Here is a 7,611-nt window from a genome sequence, read left to right as displayed (position 1 = left end):
CTGCATCGGCAGGCGGACTCTCAACCACTGCGCCACCAGGGAAGCCCCTTCCTGCTGTTTTTAATCTCTGGGATGCCTCACCATCCCTCCTTGGCTTCTGTGTCATAAATTCCTTGTATAAAGTTCCCTCTGTTGAGGGATTTTTCTTTTCCTGACTGGACCTTGACTAATAACGCCATCTAAAAATTATTTGTGTGTTGTTTTTATTTTTTAATATGTATTTATTTATTTATTTTTGCTGCAAAAAGCTTTGTTGTTTCCATTTGGTCCAAGGCTTGGGAGAGGGCTCCAGGGTGGTTAAAAGCTGCCTAGTGGGACTTCCCTGGTGGCGCAGTGGTTAAGAATCCACCTGCCAATGCAGGGGACACGGGTTCGAGCCTTAGTCTGGGATAGATCCCACAGGTGGCGGAGCAACTAAGCCCGTGTGCCACAACTACTGAGCCTGCGCTCTAGAGCCCGCAAGCCACAACTACTGAAGCCCACGTGCCACACTACTGAGCCTGAGCTCTAGAGCCCACGTGCCACAACTACTGAGCCCACATGCCACAACTACTGAAGCCTGCACGCCTAGAGCCCGTGCTCCGCAACAAGAGAAGCCACCGCAACGAAGAGTAGCGCCCCCGCTCGCCGCAACTAGAGAAAGACCGCGCGCAGCAACGAAGACCCAATGCAGCCAAAAATAAAAAAAATAAAATAAATAAATATATTATTAAAAAAAAAACTGCCTAGTACAACTTCAGGCCAAAGCCCTGACACCACAGGGGCTCCTCAAAGGCCGCTGGGCTCCGGACGCTCCTACTCGTGCTGGAGGGCGAGCCTTTCGACGAGGGCCTCGCCCAGCCCCACCTGGGGACCAGCCGGCCTGCGGAGGTTGGTCAGGTGGGCGTGCATCTTCTGGATGAGTTTCACCTGCTCAACTAGGAGGCGGCTCTCCAGGAAGTCACAGAGGCGGGGGTCTGCGCGGGCAGAGCCCGGGGCGTGCAGGTCTACAAGGGCCTGGTTCAGGTCCTCCGCGAGCACGACGGCTTCCACAGCGTCCTGGGTTTCACCCCACTCATCCTGAGACGCTTCTGCACGTCCTGGAAGAGGGCGCGGCTGCCGCGCTGCTTTTGCATTTTCAAGAGGCGCTGGGCGTCCTCACGCTTCCCCTCGGGCACTTCGCGGAAAAAGTGGCCCAGGCCCTCCAGAGCCGCGTTAGTGGCGGTGGAAATAGGAGCGCAGAGAGAGGTAGGTGCGGGAGGCCGGCAGATGCCTGTTGACCAGGCGGTTGACGGCGGCCTCCACCTCGGCGGAATCATTCTGACGAATCTGGGAGCTCGTGGTGGATCGGTAATACAGAGTTAAGCTCAAAATATGGTGTTGGCGGTCCCGGTGGCTGAGGACAGCTGAGCGGCTGGTTCCGAAGGTTGCGAGTGGAACACAGGTTGGAGGTGGTCAGAGGCGGGAGCGAGGGGCGCCCCTGGGTCTGTTCTGTCCAAACACTGTTGTAGCAGGAGACGGAGCCGCGGGAGTGCCCAGTGCACTGCCTGTGTGTTGTTTTTTATCAAGAATTCCATCTGTTCTTGATTCGTAGCACATGCTTTTGTTTGTTGATTTTAAATACACTTATTTTAAAATCCTTTCCAAATTGTTCTATTATTTCGACTTTCTTTTATATGACTCCTCTTAGATGTTGGCTTCCTTGTGCGGGTGTTGGGTTTCATTGTGGCCTTTGTAGGTTTTTTTGGAACGCTCATCTTCATGGAGGCTTTTTTTCTCTCCCATTCACTGTCCCTGGAAAGTGGTTTTACGATGGGCTTCAGCCCAACGTCTTGAGGACCAAAGTCAGTGGCTCAGGGCTTTTGCTCCGTGGGCACATCACGCTTCCAAAGCAGGAGCTCACACAAAATGCATACCTGGTGGCTGACTGTGCAGTCTCTCTGCTTTCTTGCTCTATCAGGGGCAGTTTGTTTCCAGTGGATAGGTGGGCCTTGTTCACCTTCACATATAGCCGGGGGACCATGAGCAGTGTCCCCACTGGAAATGGGGGTGTGTGGGTGTTCCTTACTTCTTGGTTGGATTTCAAATTCCAGACTTGTGGTCAAAAGGTACCAACTTACAGTTATAAGATAAATAAGTACCAGGGAGGTAATGTACACCATCATGACCGTAGTTAATACTGCTGTGTGGTATATTTGAATGGTGATAAGAGAGTAGGTCCTAAAAGTTCTCATGACAAGGAGAAGCACATTTTTCTTCTCTTTTTGTATCTATATGAGCTGATGGATGTTAACTTATTGTAATCATTTCACAATTATGTAGGTCAAGCCATTATGCTGTATACCTTAAACTTATACAGTGCTGTATGTTAATTATATCTCAATAAAACTGAAAAATGAAAATTAAAAAATAGAATAAAATAAAGCAAAAAAAGAAATTCCAGACTTCACTATCTGGGTCGGGTTCTTCCGGGACTCTATGGGCCCACATTGTTAAACTTGTCCTTACTGCTGTGGGTTTCCACTTCCCTTCCGGTCCACGATTTTAAAAATCATGTCCCTGAGTATTTTTTTAAACACTGTATCTATCGTTTTTACATTTTTGAAACCGAGTGAGGGAAGTTTAGCATACATTCACCCTGAGTCAACACAGTTTTTAACCACAATGTAGTTTAAAGCCTTGCTGCTCAAAGTGCCTTCTGTGGAGTGTGGTTTTTAATTTAATTTAATTTCACTATTTTATTTTATTTTTATAAAATTTTAAAGATTACTTTCCATTTACAGTTATTCCAGAATATTGGCTATATTCCCCGTGTTGTACAATACATCCTTTAGCCTATTTTATACCCAATAGTTTGTACCTCTCACTCCCCCACCCCATATTGCCCCTCCCCCTGCCCCACTGGTAACCACTAATTTGTTCTCTATATCTGTGAGTCTGCTTCTTTTTTGTTATAGTCACTAGGTTGTTGTATTTTTTAGAGTCTGTGGAGTGTATTTTATTTTTCTGTTTTTTTTTAAATTGAAGTGTAGTTCAATTACAATTTTGTGTTAATTACTGCTGTACAGCAAAGTGATTCAGTTATACATATATATACATTATTTTTCCTATTCTTTTCCATTATAGTTTATCACAGGATATTGAATATAGTTCTCTGTGCTATACAGGAGGACCTTGTTGTTTATCCATTCTATATATACCAGTTTGCATCTTCTAATCCCAAATCCCCAATCCATCCCTCTCCCACCCACCTCCCCCTTGGCCACCATCAGTCTATTCTCTATGTCAGTGATTCTGTTTCATAGGTAGGTTCATTTGTATCATATTTTAGATTCCACATATAAGTGATATCATATGGTATTTGTCTTTCTCTGTCTGACTTCACTTAGTATGATAATCTCTAGGTCCATCCATGTTGCTGCAAATGGCATTCTTTCTTTTTTATGGCTGAGTAGTAGTCCATTGTATATGTGTACCACACCTTTTTTATCCATTCATCTGTCAGTGGACATTTAGGTTGTTTCCATGTCTTGGCTGTTGCGAATAGTGATGCTGTGAACATAGGGGTGCATGTATCTTTTTGAATTATAGTTTTGTCTGGATATATGCCCAGGAGTGGGATTGCTGGATGATATTGTAGCTCTATTTTTAGTTTTCTGAGGAAACTCCACACTGTTTTCCACAGTGGCTGTACCAACTTACATTCCCACCAACAGTGTAGGGGCTTCTCTTTTCTGTGGAGTGTATTTTAAGTGCAGAATCTCAGGCTCACCTGAGACCTGCTGAATCAGAAATGGCTCTTTAACAAAATGCCCGGATAAGTCATATACACATTCAAGTTCGAGGAGCGCTCCTCTAAGGGTCAGTTAGTTTCTGTATAACCAACCTGGACAAAATGAGACCTTTAGAAACTTTTATTTCCCTAAATTTCACCTCTTTCTTCCTGTCCCACCAATGTCATGTTGATATATCTTGAATTTTCGTTACAGTTTGCTGTTAAGGGACATAATTTTTATAAGCAGTAATAGCTTAAGTTGAGCACATATTTTCCTTATTTCTTTGCTCTCCATTGCTTCTTGTATCCTATCACTTTTTTTTTCTTTGGCGCCACCACGCAGCTTGCGGGATCTTAGTTCCCTGACCAGGGATTGAACCCGGGCCCTCGGCAGTGAAAGCACAGAGTCCTAACCACTGGACCACCAGGGAATTCCCCCATCACTTCTTTTAGTTTCATTTTTCTCCTTGGTGAAGTTCTCTTGGAGCTTCTGGTATGACGGCATTTTTGAGTCCTTGTAATCTGAAAATGGTCTTTATTTTGCCTTCATTCTTCGACAAAATGAATAGATATAGAATTCAAGGTTCAAAGATATTTTCCCTCGGCACTTTGCCGGTATTACTCTATTGTCTTCTTGCATCCATAAAGAAAAGAAAAACAGAGAAGAAACATTTTTATCATAAAAAATAATTTTACAGAAAAGTAGAGGGAATAATGTACTGAACTCCCATGTATTTATCACTTGACTTCAGCGATTAACAATATTTTTGCATCTGTTTTGCTGACAGGAAATCTCACGTCAACCGCATTCTCATTTTTTTCAGATCTTTTTGTTCTGGTAGCTTTTAGGGAACTCTTCATCCTTCTAGTTCTGAAAATTTGCTACAGTGTCTAGATGTGGTTTTTTTTTGCGGTACAAGGGCCTCTCACTGTTGTGGCCTCTCCCATTGCGGAGCACAGGCTCCGGACGCGCAGGCCCAGCGGCCACGACTCACTGGCCCAGCCGCTCCGTGGCATGTGGGAACCTCCCGGACCGGGGCACGAACCCGTGTCTCTTGCATCGGCAGGCGGACTCCCAACCACTGCACCACCAGGTAAGCCCTAGGTGTGCTTTTTATCATTATTACTGATTGCACTCAGAGGTCTGTCTCAATCTGACTTGTGTTTGGGTTCAATCCTGGGAATTTCTTGACTTGTATCTTTTGGATGTTGCTTCGATTATCTCCTTTTGGAAATAACTTTTAGAGAACTCTTCTTAGCTACTGAATGTTTCTTCCATCTGTCTTTACAGTCCTCTTCATTCTTTTCATCCCTTTATTTCTTTGTGCTGTGTTCTGGGAAAATTTCTCAATGTAACCTTTCGGCTTCCTAATTTATCCTTCAGCTGTGCGCAAGCAGCTCTCCACTGGTGTAATCAACAGCTACAGTTTTTGGTGCGTCAGCTTTTAATATTTTAGGGTTACCATGCTTGGTTGTGGAATTCTGTCCTATAGGAAAATTCTCCTGGGTGCATCCTGAGTGGAGATGGTTTTCCAGTGGGCCTAATTGGCAGAGGCGCTGGCCACACAGGAGCATATGGTGGCTGTAGTGTGACCCTGGCCTTCCAGTGCTGAGGGCCACCATCCTTCTTAGGTGAGGAGGGTCTTAGTTGTAACTGACAGAATCCAAGAGCTACTTTAAACAGAAAAGGGCTTTTATTTCTACTTTTTGTTGGGAACTGAAATAAATTATTAAAGGGCGCTAATATACTCTATACCTTGATTAATTTTTACAGAGGTATACACTTGTATAACCACCACCCAGACCAAAATATAGATTATCCCCAGCCTTCCATAAGTTCTTTGTGTCTCTTCCCAGTGAGTATTCATACCGTCCTCCCACCAGAGGTAGCCATTTCCTGTTTCCATTACCACTGATTAGTTTTTCCTGTTTTTGAACATTACAGAAATGGAATTACACTATGTGTACATGTCCGACCTCCTTCGCTGAGCATAATGCCTATGAAATTCAAATTCATATATTGTTGTATTTAAAGTTGTTAGTCCTTTTATATTGCACTGTAACATTCTATTGAATGAAGAGATCACAATTTATATATCCATCCTCCTATTGCTAGACATTTGGTTTTTCTCCCGTTTCTAATTCTGCTGAATAAAGCTTCTATGAACATTCTCCTTTGTGTCTTTGGTGAACATATGCATTTATTTCCTTTGGGTTACAAACCCAGGAAAGAGATTGTTGGGTCATAGACTGGGCATACGTTTAGCTTTAGTCAATGCAAGCAGTTTTTTTCAGAGTTGGTTGTGCCAGTTTACATGCCCATCGGCAACGTATGAGAGTTCTAGTTCCCCCACAACCTTCCCAGTACCTGGCATTGTGAATCTTTTTCTTTTTAGCCATCCTGGTGGGTATGCTGTGGTGTCTCATTGTGCTTCTAATTTGCATTTCTCTGGTGAGTAATGATGTTGAGCACTGTGACAGATAAGATTTTCCAAAGTTTCCACAACTCCCATCCCACGTGATCTTACAATGGCACCGTGACCCTCTCCCCATCAGAGGCAGAGTCCGTGTACTCTCCTCTTGAATCCTGTGACTATGGTGGAAATGGTAACATGTAACTTCTGAGGGTAGTTCATAAAGGCATTACGGGTGTACCTCTTTTTATTGCACTTTGGAAAAAAAAATTTTTTTAACAAATGGAAGGTTTGTGGCAACTCCGCATGGTCAGATGATGGTTAGCATTTTTTTATCAATAAAGTATTTTTTAAAATTAATTACTTAATTTATTGGCTGCGTTGGGTCTTCATTGCTGCGCGCAGGCTTTCTCTAGTTGCGGCGAGCGGGGGCTACTCTTCGTTGCAGTGCACGGGCTTCTCATTGTGGTGGCTTCTCGTTGTGGAGCATGGGCTCTAGGCGCACAGGCTTCAGTAGTTGTGGCACGTGGGCTCAGTAGTTGTGGCACGTGGGCTCAGTAGTTGTGGCACATGGGCTTAGTTGCTCTGCGGCATGTGGGATCTTCCTGGACCAGGGCTCAAACCCGTGTCTCCTGCATTGGCAGGCGGATTCTTAACCACTGTGCTATCAGGGAAGCCTTAAAGTATTTGTGTGTGTGTGTGTGGTACACGGGCCTCTCACTGTTGTGGCCTCTCGCGTTGTGGAGCACAGGCTCCAGATGTGCAGGCTCAGCGGCCTTGGCCCACGGGCCCAGCCTTTCCGTGGCATGTGGGATCTTCCCGGACCGGGGCACGAACCCATGTCCCCTGCATCGGCAGGCGGACCCTCAACCACTGAGCCACCAGGGAAGCCCCCTAAAGTATTTTTCAATTAAGGTATGCACATTGTTTTTCTAGACATAATGCTATTGCACACTTAATAGACTACACTATAGTGTAAACCTAACTTTTATATGCCCTGGGAAATCAAAAAAATTTGTGTGACTCGCTTCATTGTGCTCTTTGCTTTATTGTGATCTTTGCTTTATTGTGGTGGTCTGGAACGGAACCCCCAGTATCTCTAGGTGTGCCTGTGCCCGGTTCTTTGGGACACCCTCTTGGAGCCCTGAGCTTCCACATAAGCAGTTCAACTAACCTGAGGTCACCATGTTGTGAAGAAGCCCAAACTAGTCCATACAAAGAGACCATGTGGAGAGGTCCTGAGACTACATGAGAAAGATCCCCAGCCAGCCCCCAGCTCTAACCACCATTTGGCTGCAACCACATGAGACACCCCAAGCCAGAACCTCCCAGTCAAGATATTCTCCAATATTTGATTGTTGTTCCCAACTGGGGGAGGTTTTGCCCCCAAGGGACATTTGGCAATGTCTGGAGACATTATTTTTGGTTGTCACAACTAGGGGC

General features: G+C 44.9%; 1 pseudogene; it reads right to left on the bottom strand.

Moving 5' to 3' along the window:
* Nucleotides 1-795: 795 nt before the first annotated feature.
* On the bottom strand, nt 796-1,407 carry LOC113614881 (ferritin light chain pseudogene; annotated as a pseudogene).
* Between the last annotated feature and the right edge of the window lie 6,204 nt (nt 1,408-7,611).

The sequence above is a fragment of the Aethalodelphis obliquidens genome, unplaced genomic scaffold (assembly GCF_003676395.1).
Source record: "Aethalodelphis obliquidens isolate GAN/ISIS:26980383/991018 unplaced genomic scaffold, ASM367639v1 scaffold107, whole genome shotgun sequence".
Classification (NCBI taxonomy): Eukaryota; Metazoa; Chordata; class Mammalia; order Artiodactyla; family Delphinidae; genus Aethalodelphis; species Aethalodelphis obliquidens.
This window is presented reverse-complemented; position numbering and strand designations above follow the sequence as displayed.